The sequence below is a fragment of the Piliocolobus tephrosceles genome, chromosome 16 (genome assembly GCF_002776525.5).
Source record: "Piliocolobus tephrosceles isolate RC106 chromosome 16, ASM277652v3, whole genome shotgun sequence".
Classification (NCBI taxonomy): domain Eukaryota; kingdom Metazoa; phylum Chordata; class Mammalia; order Primates; family Cercopithecidae; genus Piliocolobus; species Piliocolobus tephrosceles.
In genome coordinates, this window is record NC_045449.1 from 37,086,721 (window position 1) to 37,109,504 (window position 22,784).

The window sequence follows — 22,784 nt, forward strand, 5'->3', positions numbered from 1 at the left end:
GCAGCAATAGGAAACTACTACAGTGTCCCAGCTAGCACTGATGGGAAGGCAGAGGCAGAGGCAGAGCCGTGCTGCCCAATAAGGTAGCTGCTTGCCACGTGTAGCTATTGAGTGGTTGAAATGGGGTTAATATGAATTGAAATGTGCTGTAAGTATAAAATACGTACCAGACCTGGCATGGTGGCTCATGTCTGTAATCCCAACACTTTGGGAGGCTAAAGCAGGTGGATCGTTTGAAGTCAGGAGTTTGAGACCAGCCTGGGCAACGTGCTGAAACCCCATCTCTACTAAAATACAAAAATTAGCTGGGAGTGGTGGCGGGTGTCTGTAATCCCAGCTACTCAAGAGGTTGAGGCAGGAGAATCACTTGAACCGGGGAGGCAGAGATTGCAGGGAACCAGGATCACACCACTAGACTCCAGCCTGGGTGACAGAGCAAGACTCCATCTCAAACAAAACAAAACAAGATTTTAAGGACTTAGTTAACATGTTAGATACCAGGGGTTTAATAAAATATTAAAATTACTTTCATCTGTTTATTTTTACTTATTTAAATGTGGCCACTGGAAAATTCAGAAGCATACATGTAACTACTTTCATTATATTTCTATTGATTAGGGCTGCTCTAGATGAATCTCACTACTGCAGTTTCTTTTTTCTGTCTTTCTTTTTTTTTTTTTCCTTTTTCTTTTTCTTTTTTTTTTTTTTTTTTTTTTTTTTGAGTCAGTCTCACTCTGTCACCCAGGCTGGAGTGATCCTGGCTCCCTGTGACCTCTCCCTCCTGGGTTCAAGTGATCCTCCCACCTCAGCCTCCTGAGTAGTTGGGACTACAGGCACGCGCCACCACACCCGGCTGATTTTTGTAATTTTTGTAGAGATAAGACTTTTCATGTTGCCCATGACAAAACTGGACTCAAGGCATCCACCCACTTTGGCCTCCCAAAGTGCTGGGATTACAGGTGTGAGCCACCACGCCCCACCACACCCCACCTCACTGTTGCAGTTGCAGAAGCCACTCTAAAGCTGTACTGCTCCCAGCTCATATGCCTTTGGTTCCTGTCGAGTATTCCAGGACACTACCGGAAGAGAACCCTGCCCTGAACTACCCTGAACCTGTCTGGTTTGGGCTCTGATATCCTGCCTTAAGTTTTTCAAACTTCACTTTTGTGAGCTGGGAACATCTTCAAGAAAAAGAACACAAAATCAGGCAAGCACCAAAACCTTGGAGCAATCTGTACAAATGAGGGACCTCAGAACTTAAGCTTCATTCTCCTCATGGTAAATCTGCCCTGTCTCCCAAATCTCACCTAGCGTGGCTCCTTTCCCTATTCTAGTCTGCCGAAGATCCCACGCTCCAAAGATCTTTGACTAGTTCCTAAGACGACATTCAAAGTGACCACTGCCCTTAACCCAGGCAAGCAGGGAACTTGAGCTTTGGAGGACCACATATATAACAAACACAACACATTTGTATATTAAGGAATGTATAGGTGTCTGCAACTTGATATTAGTGCTGGCATGGTACAACCCATATACCCCACCCATCTGTTATCATGACTTACACCGTTTCAGGACCCATGACTTACACCATTTCAGGACCCACCGTTTCAGGACCCAAGGACAAGGACTCTAGCCCTATGTCCTTGAAACAAAAAAAGGAAATTAATCAGAATGCCATGGAGATTTGTAAGTTGTGCTGCTGCTAACATAGAGCTAGACACTACTTGAGATCTCAGGGAGGGGGAGACATTAATAAAAAAAAAAAAGACTAATGAACTTGTCAAATCTTCTCAGCACAAATGCAATAGATTCTTGTATAACAAGGTACCATTTGTCAGTGATGCATGATTCTGGTATTTGCAACAGTTGCAAGTGACAGCTGAATATTTTGTAACATTAAATCTTATTATTATTATATTTGTATATACTCAGGAATGGAGACAACATTCATTCGTGAAACAATATGAATTGGCAACTACATGGACAAATACAATGACAATCAGATTGACACTGAATGCTAGAGTTATGAATTTTTATAAAAACATTAGTATTTCCAGAAATTTAAATACAAATTCAGCTTTATTTAAATATTTTTAAATAAAATAATTTTAAAATTGTTTAATTTAAGTAAGTATAATTTAATAAGCATAAATAATTTAAATCAGTATAAGTCAAGATCACATTGAGATTGAAAATACAGAAATGGGCTGGGCGCGGTGGCTCACACCTGTAATCCCAGCACTTTGGGAGGCCAAGGCAGGTAGATCACTTGAGGTCAGGAGTTCAAGACCAGCCTGGACAACATGGTGAAACCCCATCTCTACTAATAATACAAAAAAAATTAGCCGGGCATGGTGGCACATGCCCGTAGTCCCAGCTACTTGGGAGGCTGAGGCAGGAAATGTGCTTGAACCCAGGAGGTGGAGGTTGCAGTGAGCCAAGATTTCACCACTGCACTCCAGCCTCGGCAACAGAGTGAAACTGTGTCAAAAAAAAAAAAAGAAGGAAGGAAAGAAAGAAAGAGAGAAAGAGAGAGAGAGGGAGGGAGGGAAGGAGGGAAGAAGGAAGGAAGGGAGGGAGGAAGGAAGGGAGGGAGAGAAAAAGAAAAAGAAAATACAGAAGTGGAACTTAGAGAACAAAAAGCCTGAAAGAAGATAAAATAGAAAGCAGTCTGCTTAAATTTCCAAAAAACTGGAAATTTAAGCAGACTGCTGAGCATGACTCACATAAAATTTGCAGACAGAACTTTTACGAATTCCTTATTTAATAAAGATTTAATTACTAATCATATGATAATGAACAAAAAATATCTTCAAACCCGTAATTTGAAAAGATCAGATGAAATCCATACAACTTCACATTCTTCCCTAAATGAAGACTGAATTATTGATCAAAACAAGAACAAGAAAAGAATTATTTGTAGCAAATTTATAACTCAAAAACCCAAATGCAACTCCAGCGTGTCCATTAGTATGTGAAGAAAATTGCGTTTATAAAAGCTGCAATTGAATGTGAAAATCAAAAACCTCTGGGGCTTTATTATGCTTTTTGGATGGTGATCCTAAAAAATGGTGATCACATCCTTCTAATAGCATAAAGATGTTTCTAGCAAAATGGAATTCAATTCAAATTAATGAGCCAGGCATGGTGGCTCACGCCTATAATCCCAGCACTTTGGGAGGCCAAGGTGGGTGGGTAACCTGAAGTCAAGAGTTCGGGACCAGCCTGGCCAACATGGTGAAACCCCGTCTCTACTAAAAATACGAAAACATAGCTGGATGTGGTGGCAGGTGCCTGTTGTCCCAGCTACTCAGTAGGCTGAGGTAGGAGAATCACTTGAACCCGAGAGGCAGAGGTTGCAGTGAGCCAAGATTGCACCACCGCACTCCAGCCTAAGCAAGAGAAAAAAAAAAAAAAAAGGAAAAGAAAAATCCACAAATTAATCATTACAACTTCCCACTGCATGAACATGGCAGATAACTGAGTATTTAATTTTATACTAAAATTATTTTAGATGGAGAAAGAAATTGCAGAAATTGGTGTTACATTTTTTAATATATATTTTTTATATTCTAAGTACAAAGTCTTTTGTTATTACTGTGACAGAGTTTTACAACAACTTCTGGGCTACAGAGAAATAACCTCTCTCCATAAATAAATAAAGGCAATTTTACAAAAAAAGCATTTAAAAAATCAAGCATAGGCCGGGCGCGGTGGCTTACGCCTGTAATCCCAGCACTTTGGGAGGCCGAGGCAGGCAGATCACTTGAGGTCAGGAGTTCCAGACCAGCCTGTACAACATGGTGAAACCCCATCTCTACTAAAAATACCAGCTAGCCGGCCGTGGTGGCGGATGCCTGTAGTCCCAGCTACTTGGGACGCTGAGGCAGGAGAATCACTTGAACCTGGGAGGCGGAGGTTGCAGTGAGCTGAGATCCGGCCACTGCACTCCAGTCTGGGCCACAGAGCGAGACTCCGCCTCAAAAAAAAAAAAAAAAAAATCAAGCATAATGATATTTGTGTCAATGACGGCTCAATGTTTATAGAAAACAGTGGACATTTTCTAGGTTTTATGGAAATTAAGTGATGCAAAAATGTTTATCATGTAATGCAGGTTTTAAAAAATGCATTAAATGACCAGGCACAATGACTTACGCCTGTAATCTTAGCACTTGGGTAGGCTAAGGTGGGAGGATCATTTGAGCCCAGGAGTTCGAGACTAACCTGGGCAATATAGTGAGACTCCATCTATGCAAAAATGAAAATAAAAATAATTATATATTTTAAAATACACTAAATGATCGCCATGTAGAATGGAGAACTCAACATGAGGTTACTACTTTAATTGGTTTTAAAGTGAGAGAAGAGATCACAGACAACATATTTAGAAGTAACTCTTACTCAGTTTAAATAGATTATATTATGGAAAAAGATCATGGAATATTTACATATTTTTAAATATTTGTGATGAGCCCGGTGAATACTGTAGGTCTCTTTCAGTTGCAATGGCAAAAACTAAATTAGAACTGGCCTAAGCAGAAAAGGGAATTTATTTACTGGCTCGTCTAAGTCTAGGGGTTGTTGGCTTCAGACACAGCTGGATCCAGGTACTCAAACATGTCATCAGTCATCCATCTATCCTTTGTCTGGGCTTTATTCTCAGTGGATGTCTCCCCAAGTCATAACAAAAATGGCCTTCAGCAGCTTCACATTAATTTCTCATCAACTATGAAAGGGTGGATCACCTGAGGTCAGGAGTTTGAGACCAGCCTGGCCAATTTGGTGAAACACCGTCTTTACTAAAAATACAAAAAGTAGCCAGTCATAGTAGCATGTGCCTGCAATCCCAGCTACTCAGGAGGCTGAGGTAGGAGAATCACTTGAACCCGGGAGGCAGAGGTTGCAGTGAGCCAAGATCGCACCACTGCACTGCAGCCTGGGTGACAGAGTGAGACTCCATCTCAAAATAATAATAATAATAATTAATTAAAAATAAATTAAATAAATAAATAAATAAAATGTGGTCTAACTCCCTCCTTTAACAAATACAGCTTTATAACAACAAAACACTTTAATGACAATGAAATTTTAAAAATTCATAGAACTGTGGTTTTTACATGACTGAAAGTAGAGGAAATAGCAAAGATAGCTGAATGTAATGATTACTGCAGATGTACAACCAATGAAATATTAACTGATTTCAATTTCTTTGTTTTTTCTCCCTGCTGGTAGTTCCTCAATATGTATGCTATATGATACATGTTCATTGTTTTCTGAAAAAGTCATTACAGTATGATCTCATTTTTAGTAAAACACATATACACAGGACTGGAAGGTTATACACCAACCTTTAACAGTGATTAGTATGGGTAGAATTACGAGTGATTTTTTTTTTTCTTACTATATTTTACTTTGCTCATTCGTCTGCAGTTATGTAGTTTGTACATAGCCACTGTTTATGTGCTAATAAGAGCATGTGTCACCATAAAAGAAAGAGTAACAGTAAGTGATTTTTCCAGAAAACTTAGCAAAGCTACTGTGACCAGATGCCCTGAGATGGAAAAAGTACCGGCCTCTCTTGGAAGGGTTTGGTCATCCTACTGTGTTTTTTGTTTGATGGGTTTTTGCTTTTTGTCTGGTTGTTCGGTTTTTCACTTTCCTGATCCTGGATGAATAGTGCTGCTCTCAGGAAAATCCTACAACACAGACTCTAGGCTCCTTTGGATCTATCCCTAGATGTGGGCACAACTTGCCACCTCCCTCCCTTCCTCCCTTTCTTTCCTCTCCTTTCCTCTTTCTTTTCTTTGCTTTGCTTTAGTTTGCTTTGCTTTGCTTTTTTCTTTTATTTCTTGACGAGTCTCACTTGTTCACCCAGGCTAGAGGTCAGTGGCATGATTATGGCACACTGCAGCCTCGACTTTATGGGCTCAAATGATCCTCCTACCCCAGCCTCCCAAGCAGCTGGGACTACAGCTGTACGCTACCATGCCCAGCTAATTTTTATTTTATTTTATTTTATTTATTTTGTAGAGATGAGGTCTCACTATGTTGCCCAGGCTAATCTCAAACTCCTGGGTCCAAGCAATTCTCCCACCTCCCAAAGTGCTGGAATTACAGGGGTGAGCCACCACATCTGACTTACAGCTTCTTTTAAGAATCTGAAATAATGAAATGAGCAGCAATATAAAACATGAAGGAATCTAAACTATCAGTAATTTGTTTTTTGGTGTTTTTGTTTTGTTTTGTTTTGTTTTGTTTTGTTTTTCTTGACAGGGTTTCACTCCATTGCCCAGGCTGGAGTGCAGTGGTGCAACTCTGGCTCACTGCAGCCTCCATCTGGGCTCAGATGATCCTCCTGCCTCACTCCTCCCTAGTAGCTGGGACTACAGGCATGCACCACCATGCCTGGCTAATTTTTAATTCTGTGTAGAGACAGAGTCTTGTTATGTTGCCCAGGCTGGTCTCGAATTCCTGGGCTCAAGCAATCCTCCCGCCTCGGCCTCCTAAAGTGCTGGGATTACAGGTGTGAACCACTCTCCTCAGCTGAGTTTTTATTTTTTATTTTTATTTATTTATTTATTTATTTATTTATTTATTTATTTATTTATTTTTTGAGGCGGAGTCTCGCTCTGTCGCCCGGACTGGAGTGCAGTGGCCGGATCTCAGCTCACTGCAAGCTCCGCCTCCCGGGTTTACGCCATTCTCCTGCCTCAGCCTGCCGAGTAGCTGGGACTACAGGCGCCCGCCATCTCGCCCGGCTAGTTTTTTTGTATTTTTAGTAGAGACGGGGTTTCACCGTGTTAGCCAGGATGGTCTCGATTTCCTGACCTCGTGATCCGCCCGTCTCGGCCTCCCAAAGTGCTGGGATTACAGGCTTGAGCCACCGCGCCCGGCTGAGTTTTTATTTTTTGTACCAGCAGATGCACATCTCTAACAACTGGAATGAACTTGCAGCCCACAGTACAGGATGGCTGATAATAGGGAAAAGCAGTTCAGAGTTTAAGCACCTGGGCAGGGATGAGAGTCTAATTCATACAGCACGTCAATCATTTGAATACTTAATACATGATATCCCTAGCTCTACACAGCCATCTATCAATGGGCTTTAGGTAATTAGGCTTTGAGTGAGTAAGATTAGCATAAACCTCAATCTCTCTTCATTTCCCACAGGACTGGTATTCAGAATTCTCAAACACTGGTTATTTGGGACTCCAGAGGGAGGGAGAAAGAAATAGAGGTCATTTCACAATTCGGCAAAGTGTTCTTAGTATTCTGAGTTTGTCCTTGAGGCTGCTCCTCACGTGTACTGAGTTTTGTATGTTTTACACTCTCAGCACTTTGATTGTAGTTAGACATGTGCACTTGATCCTGAGATCCGTGGATGCCTCAACAGCTGACTAGGTAGGTTGAGGAAGAAGGTGGGAATTGGTGTGACTGGGACTTGGCAAACAAGTATGGCTGCAGGTTGGGTTCCTAAAGGATACAAAGCTTATATAAGGGGCCTGTCGAACTGAGTCTCGATAGCCAAGAAAGTCAGTTCTGGGGGCAGCTGGGCCTAACTCCTAACAGTTGTCAGACCCGGGGAAAGAACACAAATAGAGACCCAGGTACCAATGTCTAAAAAATTAAAAGCTCAAAATCAAACTAACAAATTATTAAATAAAATGTAGTCAGGGCCAGACGAAGTCACTCGCGCCTATAATCCCAGCACTTTGGGAGCCCCAGGTGGGTGGATCACCTGAGGTCAGGAGTTTGAGATCAGCCCAGCCAACACGGTAAAATGCCGTCTCTGCTAAAAATACAAAAATTAGCCAGTCATGGTGGCATGTGCCTGCAATCCCAGCTACTCGGGGGGCTGAGGTGGGAGAATCACTTGAACCCGGGAGGCGGAGGTTGCAGTGAGCTGAGATCGCACCACTGCACTGCAGCCTGGGTGACAGAGTGAGACTTCATCTCAAATAATAATAATAATAATAATGATTAACTAAAAATAAATTAAATAAATAAAATGTGGTCTAACTCCCTACTTTAACAAATATAGCTTTATAACAACAAAACAAATACTTTAATGACAATGAAATTTTAAAAATTCATAGAACTGTGTTTTTTACATGACTGAAAGTAGGGGAAATAGCAAAGATAGCTGAATGTAATGATTACTGCAGATGTACAACCAATGAAATATGAATTGATTTCCATTTCTTTGTTTTTTCTCCTTTCTGGTAGTTCATCAATATGTATACTACATGATACATGTTTTCCATGATTTTTGTCCATAATATAATCTATTTAAACTGAGTAAGAGTTACTTCTAAATATGTTGTCTATGATCTCTTCTCTCACTTTAAAACCAATTAAAGTAGTAACCTCATTTTGAGTTCTCCATTCTACATGGCGATCATTTAGTGTATTTTAAAATATATAATTATTTTTATTTTTATTTTTACAGAAATGGAGTCTGACTATATTGCCCAGGTTAGTCTCAAACTCCTGGGCTCAAACGATCCTCCCACCTTAGCCTACCTAAGTGCTAAGATTACAGTCATGAGTCATTGTGCCTGGTCATTTAATGCATTTTTTAAAACCCGCATTACATGATAAACATTTTTGCATCACATAATTTCTATAAAACCTAGAAAATGTCCACTGTTTTCTATAAACATTGAGCCGTCATTAACACAAATATCATTATGCTTGTTTTTTTTTCATCACAAATATTCTCTTTCCTTTTTCAAACATGCGGTAGGCATGTACTTCCAAGCTCTCTTTGAAGTGAGGTATGGTCTTGAGATTTGCTTTGACCAAGGACATGAGAGCCGATATGTGAGGAGTCAGTGCATGCATGACCTGCCACTTACCCCTCTTCATCCCTTTTTCCTTTTTTATTTTTTTGAGACGGAGTTTCGCTCTTGTTGCCCAGGCTGAAGTGCAGTGGTGCAATCTTGGCTCACTGCAACCTCCGCCTCCTGGGTTCAATCGATTCTCCTGCCTCAGCCTCCCGAGTCGCTGGGATTACAGGCATGTGCCACCACACCCAGCTAATTTTGTATTTTTTTCCTTTAGAATTATTTTATTAAATCATAAATGTACAACAGCTTCTTAACTCTACACACGCACTTAAATTTTTTAAAGGAAAAACGTTATGTCTTATTACACCATGATCCTGGCTAATAGCTTTTCAAAACTTTGAGAAAAATCTTAAAAAAGGTTTCACATGTCACCTGAAACTTACAAATTTAACATTATCAAAGAAGGAATGCTTCTACACTCTTACAAAGACCACTAGAAAGAAACAACAATTAAAAAGCTAAGAAACTGTCTCAAAGGCATTTTTTTTTACAATCCTTCCTCCACAGTAAGGTAATGTTATTAAATAATCCAATCCATTCACAAAATGGCTCTCTGCATCTGCTCTGGTGTCTTCTGCCATATCACTGCATATTTATGCATGACTGAGATAAGAGTTTCCTTAACATTGTTATTTCGATAAGCTGAAGCTGTTCTGTTACCTCTGGGCTCTCATCCTCTCCTATTTATACAGTGAAGCCCATGGCATATAGGAAGAAGCTCAGTAACGGCTCCTCCCACCATAACCCCCACTTCCTCCACTGCCTCCTGGACCATAGTTTCCTCCACCATATGGTCCCCCCATGTTCCTGCTACCACAAAAGTTTCCACTCTTCATTGGACCGTAGTGTGAAGGTTGCTGGTTATAATTTCCAAAATCATTGTAATTTCCACTTCCGTAATTTCCTCCTCCGTAGTTGTCATAACCACCTCCGTAGCCCCCACCCTGGTTGCCATATCCAGGTCCTCCACCACCATATCCTCCTCTTCCTCCTCCATAACCGGGGCTACCTCCAAAATTGCCACCTTCAGGTCCTCCTCCATACCCATTATAGCCATTCCCAAATCCACGTCCACTGCCATATCCATCAGATCCTCTTCTAAAGTTACTTCCTGGTCCTGGTCCGAAATTTCCACCACCACCACGTGAATCCCCGAAGCCGAAGTTGCCTCCTCTTCCACTCTTAGAACTCTGAACTTCCTGCATTTCTTGTCTAGACAAAGCCTTTCTTAATTCTGCATTATGACCATTGATGGTATGGTATTTCTGCAATATGATTTTATCCACAGGATCGTGGTCATCAAAAGTAACAAAGCCAAAGCCTCTTTTCTTTCCAGACTGTCTATCAGTAATTATCTCAATAGTATCAATTTTTCCATATTCCTCAAAGTAATCTCTAAGGTGATGTTTCTCAGTATCTTCTTTAATTCTGCCAACAAACAGCTTCTTCACAGTTACACATGCCCCTGGTTTTCCAGATTCCTCTCTTCCTACTACACGTTTTGGCTCAACTACTCTCCCATCAATTGAATGAGGTCTTGCAGCCATGGCAGCATCAACCTCAGCCATGAATGAGAAAGTTACAAAACCAAATCCTCTTGATCTTTTGCTTGCAGGATCCCTCATTACCACACAGTCTGTAAGCTTTCCCCATTGTTCCTAATAGTTCCTCAAACTTTCTTCTGTGGTTTCAAAGCTTAAGCCACCAATAAAGAGCTTACGGAACTGTTCCTTTTCTCTCTTTTTCCTCTCCAAAGGAACAGTTTCTAAAGTTTTCTCCATCGCGGACTCAGTCGCTTCGGCCCGATTTCCTGCAGCCGAGCGAGATGAGAGAGATCTCCACGGACGAACACCAACCGGACTCGTCCTGGCGCTGTAGTGAAGAGCTGCCGCTGCTGGAGAAACAACACCGCTAGGAGTACCTCCGCACGGGACCGGGCGCTGCTGCTACTCAATTTTGTATTTTTAATAGAAACAGAGTTTCTCCATGTTGGTCAGGCTGGTATCGAACATTACCTATCTGGTATGAAAAGACAAAAAACAGCAGGCCCCAAAGAAGGCTGAAGTTCCATGTCATCAAACCAAACCAAAGTTGTTTACTTGTAAGATCAGATCTTCAAGAAATCAGGAGAGAGATGATAACCAAATCCCATTAAGCCAATAAGATTTCACTTACATTTTTACAAGGAAAGTAATCTTGAAATGATCAATCCAGCATTTGTTCATTGTTCCTGCTTTCCTCTGTCTCTTTCTGCCTATGAAACTTACCCATTCTGTCTAGCTCATTGAAGCTCCTTTCTGTTTTGTAGATTGGATGCTGCGTGGTTCACAAATTGCTAATAAAAGCTAATCAGATTTTTGAAAAGTAATTTGTTGACCTTTTGTTCTTTGATGACCACTACACCTCCAATTTTAGGTTCTTTTTCCTTCTTCATCAATAGACCTATCTATACTTCTCATTAAGCAGTAATGGCTAAAAGCCATTATAGCCATTTGAGAAGCACTTTCTTTTTCTAATCTTTTTGCCTTGCTCCTCACTAGCATAGTGTTTAAGAGGACAGACTCTAGAGTCCAGCAAGCCAGACTCAAATCGCAGCTCTATCACATACTAGTTTTGTGACCTGAGCCAGTTGGTTAACTTCTCTGAGCCTCCATTTTCTTGTCTCTAGAATGGGGGCACAAATAGTACCTTCTTTTTACGATTGTTGTGAAGATTGAATGAGATATTTCACATAAACACTTAGCCCAATGCCTGCTACAGAGTAAGTGCTGAATAAATATTAGTTATCATTTATTAGTGCCTTATTAGTGCTTTATTTTTCTAAGCTTCAGCTTACCCTGTGATTCTGGCATTTCTGGCCCAACAGTGTGAGTTACAGTCAAGGAGTCTGTATCACAAAATAGAACTACTATATAATCCAGCATTCTCACTTCTGGGTATACAGTCATCCCTTGGTATCAGTGGGGATTGGCTCTGGGACCTCCCATTGATACCAAAATCCACAGATGCTCAAGTCCCTGATATAAAATGTTGTAGTATTTTAGCTGGGCTTGGTAGCATGCACCTGTAGTCCCAGCTACTTGGGAGGCTCAGGTATGAGGATCGCTTGAGCCCAGGAGATCAAGGCTGCAGTGAGCCATGATGGTGTCACTCTACTCCAGCTTGGGTAATGGAGTGAGATGCTGTCTCAAAAAAAAAAAAAAAAAAGTTGTAGTATTTGCATATGACCTGTGCACATTCTCCTATAAACTTTAAATCATCTCTAGATTACTTATAATACTCAATGCAATGTAAATGCTATGTAAAACATTTTTGTCACTCAGGCTAGAGTGCAGTGGCACCACACAGCTCACTGCAGCTTCCATCTCCTAGGCTCAATGCGTCTTCCTGCCTCATCCTCCTGAGTAACTGAGACTATAGGTGTGCACCACTGTGCCAGACCACAGTTTCTACTTTTTTTTTTTTTTTTGAGATGAAGTCTCACGCTGTCACCCAGGCTATGGTCCACCCGGGCTGGAATACAGTGGTGTGATCTTGGCTCACTGCAACCTCCGCCTCCCAGGTTCAAGCAATATTTCTGCCTCAGCCTCCCAAGTAGCTGGGACTACAGGCACGTGCCACCATGCCTGGCTAAATTTTTTTTTTTTTTTTTTTTTTTGTATTTTTTAGTAGAGACGGGGTTTCGACATGTTAGCCAGGTTGGTCTCAAACTCCTGACCTCAAGTGAGCCTCCTGCCTCAGTTTCCCAAAGTGCTGAGATTACAGGCATGAGCCACTGTGTCAGGGTAATTTTTCTACTTTTTGTAGAAACAGGGCGTCCCGATGTTGCCCAGGTTGGTTTTCAACTCCTGGGCTCAAGTGATCCTCCCATCTTGGCCTCCCAAAGTGCTGGGATTACAGGCATAAGCCACCGCTCATGGCCTAAATAGTTGTAATACACTGTTTGTTTGTTTGTTTGTTTGGAGATGGAGTTTCACTCTTGTTGCCCAGGCTGGAGTGCAATGGCGTGATCTCAGCTCACCGCAACCTCCATCTCCTGGGTTCAAGCAATTCTCCCGCCTCATCCTCCCGAGTAGCTGGGATTACAGGCATGCACCACCATGCCTGGCTAATTTTGCATTTATAGTAGAGACAGGGTTTCTCCATGTTGGTCAAGCTGGTCTCAACTCTTAACCTCAGGTGATCCACCCACCTCAGCCTCCCAAAGTGCTGGGATTATAGGCATGAGCCACTGTGCCTGGCCCCAGAGTCCTGGGATTACAGGCATAAGCCACTGCTCATGGCCTAAATAGCTGTTATACTCGGTTGTTTAAAAAACAACAATCAAAAAAAGTCTGTACATGTTCAGTAGAGATGTAATATTTTAAAATATGTTTGATCCTTGGTTGGTTGAATCCATGGATTTGGAAACTACAGATATGGAGGGTCAACTGTATATCTAAAGTAAATGAAATCAGTATCTAAAAGAGATATCTGCACCCCCATGTTCATTGCAGCTTTATTCACAATAGCTAAGATGTGGAAACAATCCATGTTCATCAGCAGATGAATGGATAAAGAAAATGTGGTATATATACATACATAATGGAACACTATTCGGCCTTTAAAAAGGACATTCTGCCATTTGGGACACGGATGAGCCAGGAAGATATTACGCTAAGTGAAATAAGCCAGGCGCAGAAAAACAATTACTCTATGATTCCACTTGTATGTAGAATCTAAAAAAGCTGAACTTGGCTGGGCATGGTGGCTGACACCTGCAATGCCAGCACTTCGGGAGGTCCAGGTGGATTGCTTGAGCTCAGAAGTTCAAGACCAGCCTGGGCAACATGGCAAAACCCCGTTTTTATAAAAAATACAAAAATTAGCCAGGTGTGGTGGCATGCACCTATAGTCCCAGCTACTTGGGGGGATTGAGGTCAGAGGACTGCTTGAGCTTGGGAGTTCGAGGCTGCAGTGAGCTGTGGTACCACTAGTGCATTGTGGCCTGGGTGACAGAGCAAGACCCTGTCTCAATAAATAGATAAATAAAATAAAAATTTAAAAATTAAAAAGTTGAACTCATAGAAGCAGAGTAGAATGGTGGTTACCAGAGGTGTGAAGGAAGTGAACAGATGTTGATTAAAGGGTACAAACTTTCATTTATAAGATGAACAAGTTCTAGGGATCTAATTTACAACATAGTGTACCTTACTGTATCATTTACTTGAAATCTGATAAGGGAACAGAATTTAAATGACCTCACCCCACCACACACACGCAGTGGTAACTATGGATGATGACAGGTATGTTAATTAATTTGATTGTGATGATCATTATATAATCTATATGTATATCAAATCATGTACATATTGAATTTATATAATTTTTATTTGTAAATTAAATTTTGTAATTAAAAATATTGACTGCTGCAAGCTCAAGAAACTAAAAGGAAAAATAAAATGGATTCTGTGTCTCAGACATCTCCTGGTTCTTCATTTACCTGTAGCTTTGCGCACACTTCTTGCCTCTCCCTGCAAGGACCCATAGCTGGTCCACAGCCACTTGGGAGCACCCTCGAGTTAGGGCCAATCTGTTCTTCCTCCTAACAGGTGCTTCAGATCCGAGCCAGCAAGGATCATTTTCAGAAACTTTCACTTTCATATCTAGCCAGAGCTGGGAACTGGGCATGTCCTTTCAAACACTTGGCAGGAAGCTGGTTCCCAACCGTTAAGAAGCAATAAAACCAAGGCCACTCCTGCAGAAGAAGGCTTCTAACAGCACAGGATTCAAGCTGTGTAGAAGTAACTCCCAGCCACAGCAGCAGTGTTTGCAAGTGTGGCTGGATCAGTATTTCAGAGTTCCCCTTCTCTCTCATCAAATTCCCTTACGACCTCCCTGCACACCTAACCTTTTGAGACTGAGTCACCTGCCTACAGAACCAGAAAACAAAGAAGGTGAATTCAGGACAGTTACATGCAAAAATGCTGTTGGGCTGAGCCAAGACAAAGATTGGAGGACATATTTGCAGAGGAATATGATTGTGTTTTTTTGCGTGTTTGTTTGTTTGTTTTTGTGTGAGACAGAGTCTCCCTCTGTTACCCAGGCCAGAGTGCAGTGGTATAATCTCGGCTCACTGCAGCCTGCACCTCCCTGGTTCGAGCAACTGTCCTGCTTCAGCCTCCCAAGTAGCTGGGATTACAGGCATGCGCCACCATGCCTCGGTAATTTTTGTGTTTTTAGTAGAGACAGGGCTTTGCCATGTTGGCCAGGCTGATCTCAAACTCCTGACCTCGAATGATCCACCCGCCTCGGCCTCCCAAAGTGCTAGAATTCCAGGCGTGAGCTACAGCGCCCTGCCCAGATTGTGTATTTTTGGCTGTCTTTTAAAGTTTTTAGGATTTCCACTTTTTTCCATTAATCTGTAATGAGAACTTGGAGTCATTTGGAGAAAATCTGAATGTAGAATCCTTCTAGATGGAAACAGTTTTCTTCCAGTCACTCATAGTCATTTCAACCAAATCCTATTTCAATGATTTTTTTTAACAATTCTCCCTTTTTGAGAAATTCCAAGACATCTAATATGGATCTTTCTTCTTTTTTTTTTTTTTTTTTGACGGAGTCTCGCTTCTGTCGCCCAGGGTGGAGTGCAGTGGCCGGATCTCAGCTCACTGCAATCTCCGCCTCCCGGGTTTTAAGCCATTCTCCTGCCTCAGCCTCCTGAGTAGCTGGGACTATAGGCGCCCGCCACCTCGCCTGGCTAGTTTTTGTGTTTTTCAGTAGAGACGGGGTTTCACCGGGTTAGCCAGGATGGTCTCGATCTCCTGACCTTGTGATCCACCCGTCTCGGCCTCCCAAAGTGCTGGGATTACAGGCTTGAGCCACCGCGCCCGGCCGGATCTTTCTTATTTTCTCCTAACCTTTAAAAAAATTTAACAGACATTATCTTTTAGAGCAGTTTTATGTTTACAGAAACACTGAGCAGAAAGTAGAGTTTCTACATAACTCCTCTTCCCAGGCACAGTTGCCTCTACTATTAACATCGTACAATGTTAGTTACTACAAATTAGTGTGCTACATTTGTTACAACTGACAGATCGATATTGACACATTACTATTAACTCAGGTTCATAGTTTATATTAAGGTTCATTCTTTGTGTTGTACAGTTCTATGAGTTTTGACAAATGCATAATGTCATGTACAGTATCAGAATAGTTTCACTGCCCTAAAAGTTCCCTGTGCTCCAACTATTCATCCCTCCTTCCCTTCTAATCCCTGGCAACCACTGATCTTTCTAGTGTCTCTGTAGTTTTATCTTTTCTAGATTATTGTCAGGCTGCATGGCTCATGCCTGTAATCCCAGCACTTTGGGAGGCCGAGGCAGGTGGATCAATCACCTGAGGTCAGGAGTTCGAGACCAGCCTGGCCAACATTGGAGAAACTCTGTCTCTACTAAAAAATACAAAAATTAGCCAGGCGTAGTGGCACATGCCTGTAGTCCCAGCTACTCAGGAGGCCGAGGCATGAGAATCCCTCGAACCCAGGAGGCAGAGGTTGCAATGAGCCAAGATCACACCACTGTACTCTAGCCTGGGCCACAGAACCAGACTCTGTCTTAAAAAAAAAAAAAAAAAAAGAATATGTATAGTTGTAGAGTCGCACAATATATATCATTTTCAGATTGGCATCTTACATTTAGCAACATTAATTTAAGGTTCCTCCATGTCTTTTTTATCTTGTTTTTCAATTTTTGAGATGGGGCTCTCACTGTTTTTCCCAGGCTGGTTACAAACCTCCATGTTTTTTCCTGGCTTGATGCCCCATATCCCCCCTCCCCATTTTTTTATTGCGGTAAAATACATACAACATAAAATGTACAACTGTAACTTTTTTTTTTTTTTAATGGAGTCTTGTTCTGTCACCCAGGCTGGAGTACAATGGCATGATCTCGGCTCACTGCAACCTCTGTCTCCTGGGTTCAAGCGATTCTCATGCTTTACCTCCAGAATAGCTAGGATTACAGGCACACACCACCACACTCAGTTAAGTTTTGTATTTTTATTAGAGACATTGGCCATGTTGGCCAGGCTGGTCTCAAACTCCTAACCTCAGGGGATCTACCTGCCTTGGCCTCCCAAAAAGCTGGGATTACAAGCATGAGCCATGCACCCTGACTGTACAGTTTAGTGATATTAAATACATTCATAATGTTCTGGTACCGTCACCAGTATTCAGCTCTAGAACCCTTTTCATCTTGTAAAACAGAAACTCTATATCCATTAAGTAATAAAATTCTCCTTCCTCTTTGTTTTTTAGAGATGTGGTCTCATTTTGTCCCCCAGGCTAGAGTACAGTGGCACAATCATAGCTCACTGCAGCCTCGAACTCCTGGGCTCAAGGGATCCTTCCGCCTTAGCCTTCCAAGTAGCTGGAATTACAGGTGTGAGCCGCTGCACCTGGCTTGCTTTTCTGACAGGTTCTTGAAGGGAATCCATTAAAGCCTAATTAATCAGAGGTATCCAGGAGTGAGCTTTCCTTCATCCTTTTGTATAAAGCTTCTCTTTGCTTTGTGAAGATCTGAGTGGCTATTGTTACAATGTGAATCAGGTTTCACTCTTAGGCAGTGGGTTCAGGAATAGAAAAAAAACACCAACTTGCTCAAACACATGTATCAAATGGCAAGATGATCTCACCAAGCACTGTCCTCCTCAGAATTTATTTTGGGTGCAACACACATTAAGGACATAGTGGTAAACCAGGCTTGGAAGCCATCTGTGTGAGAGATTTGCCAGAGGCATGAAGACATCGTATCCCCAGTGTCTCTGTAAAGGAGAGCCCTTTGCCTTCCATCACAGGCATAGGCAAGTACCCTGCAAATCGCTTCCCACTCAACACAATAGTTCTTGTTGCTATTTTATTTGTGAGCTACGTCATACATGCAGAGGAGTAAAGAAAACATATGTGTCATTCAATTGTCAGTATAAATTGAACACCCATATAACCACCACCAGGTCTAGAATAGTATTCAGCCCCCTCCCAGCAGCCCCTGTGTGTCCCCCTATTCCATCCCCTTCCCTCCCCCAGAGGTGGCCACTATCCTAACTTGTGGAAACCATTTTCTTTTTTTCCTCTTTTGTGTTACAACTAAGTGTGCCCCATAAACAAGCATCAGTTTCTGAATGTCGTATAAATGGAATTAGACCGGGTGCGGAGGTTTAGGTCTGTAATCTCAGCACTTTGGGAGGCCAAGGCAGGTGGATCACCTGAGGTCAGGAGTTCGAGACCAGCCTGGCCAACGTGGTAAAACCCTGTCTACTAAAAATACAAAAAACTTAGCTGGGTGTGGTGGCAGGCGCCTATAATCTCAGCTACTCGGGAGGCTGAGGCAGGAGAATCACTTGAACACTGGAGGTTGCAGTGAGCCAGGATCACACCACTGCCTGCCAACCTGGGTGACAGAGGAAGCCCCTGTCTCAAAAAAAAAAAAAAAAAGAAAAAGAAAAAAGAAAAAGGAATGATATCGTATGTATTCTTTGTGACTTGTTTCTTCCTCACTATTGTTCTTAGACAAGATGTGAAGAGGCCTTTTTGGTGCCTCCTGATGTTTTCCAGGATGGTGGATTCAGGAGTATGCTGTCTTCACAAACAATTCTGGCCTCAAAGTCACACTGAGCAGCTTGGGCCTCCTAGCTCAGCCACTTACTAACTGTGTGACCTTTCTTGTCCTCCTTTGTAAAATCAGAACAAATTATTCCTGTAGACATGAGCACCTCAAGAGCAGGAGTGTTCCTCATTTGCCATTCTGTTCTCAAGAACTCACAGTGCCTGATGCCTAATGAATCCTGAGTGAACACAGGAGACATGGTGAGATCATGTATGTAAGGGCCTAATGCCACCCCTGATTTATAGCAACTGCTCAATACATGAGATCCAATCTTATTATTGCCACAGTGTTATTTATTTAAATATGGGAGACAGCCTCTCAGATGGCCGCCAAGGAGTCCCACCTCCTGGTATTCTTGTATTTGTACATCCCTTGACTGTACACTGGATATATTCACTTACTCCTAAGAAATAGAATGCAGCAGAAGGGATGGAATGTCACTTCCAAAATTATAAAAGACCATGGCTTTTATTTTGAGTCCTCTTTCTCACTGAGGTCTCTTGGATTGCTCACCCTGGAAGAAGCCAGCTGCCATGTCAAGAGGCAGCCCTGTGGGGAGGCTTATGTGATGAGGTGACCGAGTCCTGTAGATAAACACAAATTGTGAGCTTGGGAGTGGATTCTCCATCCAGTTGAGCCTTTGGATGGGGCTGTGGTCCAGGCTGACAGCTTGACTGCCACCTTATGAAAGACCTTCAGCCAGAGGCACCCAGCTAAGCCATGCCTGGATTCCCGACCCACAGAAACCGTAAGATAACAAATCTTTGTTGTTTTCCACGACTACATTTTATGGCAATTAGTTACACAGCGATAGATAACTAATGCAGTGCCTTTTCTTGGGTGAAAGAGTGCTGACAATTTTTAGAGCCTGTGGCAGACAAGGAGATGCACTGTTCAGATCCCCATTTAAGGGTGAACTTACTGCCCAGCTGCAAGGAGTTCAGTTCACTGACAGCCTTCAAGTCCACCTCAGCTTTCCAGCCAGATCATGCTCTTCTTGGGACATTCTCCCTGGCCAATGACTGGGCAAGGGTTGGAACAATGGCCTAGCCATCTCTGCTCAATGCTGGACCCCTCTAATGGGTAGTTTTTGCTTCAGAGCTTCCTGTTTGGCTGGTAGAGACTTTGACAGGTCTCTTTCCATGGATGTTGCTCCCCAATAAACCTTTCTGTTCCATCCTCATCATAGCTTCTGCTTCCAGAGAATCCATTCTGTAATGAAACATCTACTACACAGAAACTCAAGCTTTCATCCAGGTGCAGAGGTTCTCACCTATAATCCCAACACTTTGGGAGGCCAAGGCAGGAGGATCGCTTGTGCTCAGGAGTTCAAGACCAGCCTGCGCAACATAGCAAGATCCTGTCTGTGTGACACACACACACACACACACACACACACAAATTAGCCAGGCATGGTGGTGCATGTCCATAGTCCTAACTATTGGGAGACTGAGGCAGGAGAATCACTTGAGGCCTGGGAGGTCTAAGCTGCAGTGAGCCATTATTGTACCTCTACTCCAACTTGGGCAACAGAGTGAGAGCCTGTCTCTAACAATCAAACAATCAAATAAAGCCTCAAGCTTTGTAGCCAACCCAGACCTGAGTCCAAATACAGACTCTGCCCCTTGCTAGCTCTGTGACCCTGGGCAAGTTACTTAACTTTTCTGAGCCTTGATTTTCTCACACGTAAAATGGATGACAAATAATGTAGGAGCTGAAATGGGATACTTATAGTGTAAAACAGAGTTCCTAGCTTCTAATAATAGTTAAAGGATAATTTTTTTTTTTTTTTTTTTTTTGAGATGGAGTCTCACTTTGTTACCCAGGCTGTAGTGCAATGGCGAGATCTCGATTCACTGCAACCACTCTGCCTCCTGGGGTCAAGTGATTCTCGTGTCTCAGGCTCCTGAGTAGCTAAGATTATAGGTATGTGCCACCATGCCGGGCTAATTTTTGTATTTTTAGTAGAGATGGGGTCTCACCAGGTTGGCCAGGCTGGTCTCAAACTCCTGACCTTAAGTGATCCACCCATCTCAGCCTCCCAAAGTGCTGGGACTACAGGTGTGAGCCACCGTGCCCGGCCAGGAGAACTATTATCTATCCACAGACCACACACCAACTAGTCTCTTTACATTTTGCATAAAATGTTACTGGCAATTGATTCAATGCATTGCCTATTATATCTAGAGTAGACCTTCGACATTTGTGAGGATTATACCCTTTACCTTTATGAAAATACCACTGTAGCACATATTGTCACATGTAAAAGAAAATAAAGTACAACTCAAAAGTACACATTACTTGTGTGTGTGGGGGGGAGGGTGTGTGTCGAGACAGGGTCTCACGCTGTCACTCAGCACCCAGGCTAGAGTACAGTGACATGATCACAGCTCACTGTGGCCTCGAACTCCTGGGCTCAGATAATTCTTCTACCTCAGCCTCCCAAGTAGCTGGAACCACAGGTGCACATCACCACACCTGGCTAATGTTTATTTCATTTTTATTTTCATAGAGACAGGGCCTTGTTAGGTTGCCCAGGCTGATCTCGAATTCTTGGGCTCAAGTGATCCTCTTGCCTCAGTGCTAAGTACTGGGATTTAACAGGCATGAGCCCCTATGCCTAGCCTTCATTACTCTTTTAGGTCCTTAACAGTTCTATAAGTAAGGCACTAATGCTGTATAAAGCTATTAAAAATAAGTATGGCTTCAGTAATGCCAAAGCAATTTGGAGGATTGTTTCTCTTGTTGGCACTGAACCTTAACACATCAGAGGGCTGAGCCACTGCTGAATGCCACCCTTTTAATAAACCCAGACATCTGAAATGTAACAGGTCAAAACCTGTTTCTCCTACAGTCTGTGTCACCTTGATAGATAATTCCAAGCCAGAAAACAGGAAGCCATCAGTGGTAGCTCCCTCTTATCCCTTACCTCCAATCCAACATCATGTCTCATTTATCTATTTGTTTTCCTTCAAAATGGCCTAAATCCCATCACCCCTTTCCCTCCTCACTGGTACCACCCCAGCTTCTTCTCTTTCAAGAGCCTCCTCACTTGCTCTCCTCTAGTTTAGTATCCATGCCACAGCCAGATAGCTCTTTTTAAAACGCAAACAACGATGAATTTCCACAATTCCCCATGCATTTGGAATAAAGGCTATACTCTTTATCAAGCCATCTGAGGCTCTGCGCAAGCTACCCCCAGCCCCTTTCCACAATCTGACCTGCACTCCCCAAACATTCCCTTCCAGAAGTCAATTTCTCTCTTGTCTTAGATGCATCCAACAATAGGTGTTCCCTGTGTCTGGAACTCTCTTCTACACACTCTGGCTGCAGGCTCCTTTTTCTCCTTCAGGTCTGAGCCTAAACATCACCTCCACAGGGAAGTCTTTCTTAAGCATCCTCTGAAATAGGTTCCATCACATACAGCTTCCTCCTATTATTCACAGCCACAGCACCCACGTCATTTCTTTCTTTGCATGCATCCCAGTTGGTCAGGACACACTTACTGGTTTATTGGAGGTTTCTCTCCATTTGTTGCATTTTCTTTGAGTACAGAGGCCTTATTCCTTGTGTTCTTCCAGAGCCAGTCCCAGTGCTGACCACAATACAGACTTCATAAATACAGTAAATCCAGTAGTTCCCCCTTAACCATGGGGGACATGTTCCAAGACCCCCAGTGGATGCCTAAAATCACAGATAGTACCAAACCTTTTTTTTTCTCTCTCTCTCTTTGTAAGTAGAGTATTTTAAATAGCTTTCAAGATACACATATATTTTCTTTAAAAAATGTCTGTTGGTGGACGGGTACGGTGGCTCACACCTGTAATCCCAACACTTTGGGAGGCCGAGGCAGACAGATCACGAGGTCAGAAGTTTGAGACCAGCCTGGGCAACATGGTGAAACCCCGTCTCTACTAAAGATAGAAAAAAATAGCCGGGTGTGGTGGTGGGCACCTGTAATCCCAGCTACTCAGGAGGCTGAGGCGGAAGAATCGCTTGAACCTGGGAGGCGGAGGTTCAAGTGAGCCGAGATTGTGCCACTGCGCTCCAGTCTGGGCAACAAAGCTAGACTTAGTCTCAAAAAAAAAAAAAAAAAAAAAAAAGTCTGTTGGAGCAATTTTGTTCCTGAATTTTGCTGGTCATTCTCATGGTCCTGAGCCCCCGAACTTCGGGTCGTGGAGGTAGCCGAGGGGGAGGCTGGGGGCCTACGCGGCCTGTCCTGGCAGCGCTCACAGCGCTGGTGGAGCAGCCGTGCCCCGTCTTGCCACATATCATATGCATGGCCGCCAAG

General features: G+C 42.7%; 1 pseudogene across 1 annotated transcript; it reads right to left on the minus strand.

Moving 5' to 3' along the window:
- Window positions 1–9,049: 9,049 nt before the first annotated feature.
- On the minus strand, window positions 9,050–10,795 carry LOC111537615 (annotated as a pseudogene). The gene has a single exon (XR_002730065.2). The product of XR_002730065.2 is annotated as a heterogeneous nuclear ribonucleoproteins A2/B1 pseudogene (transcript).
- Between the last annotated feature and the right edge of the window lie 11,989 nt (window positions 10,796–22,784).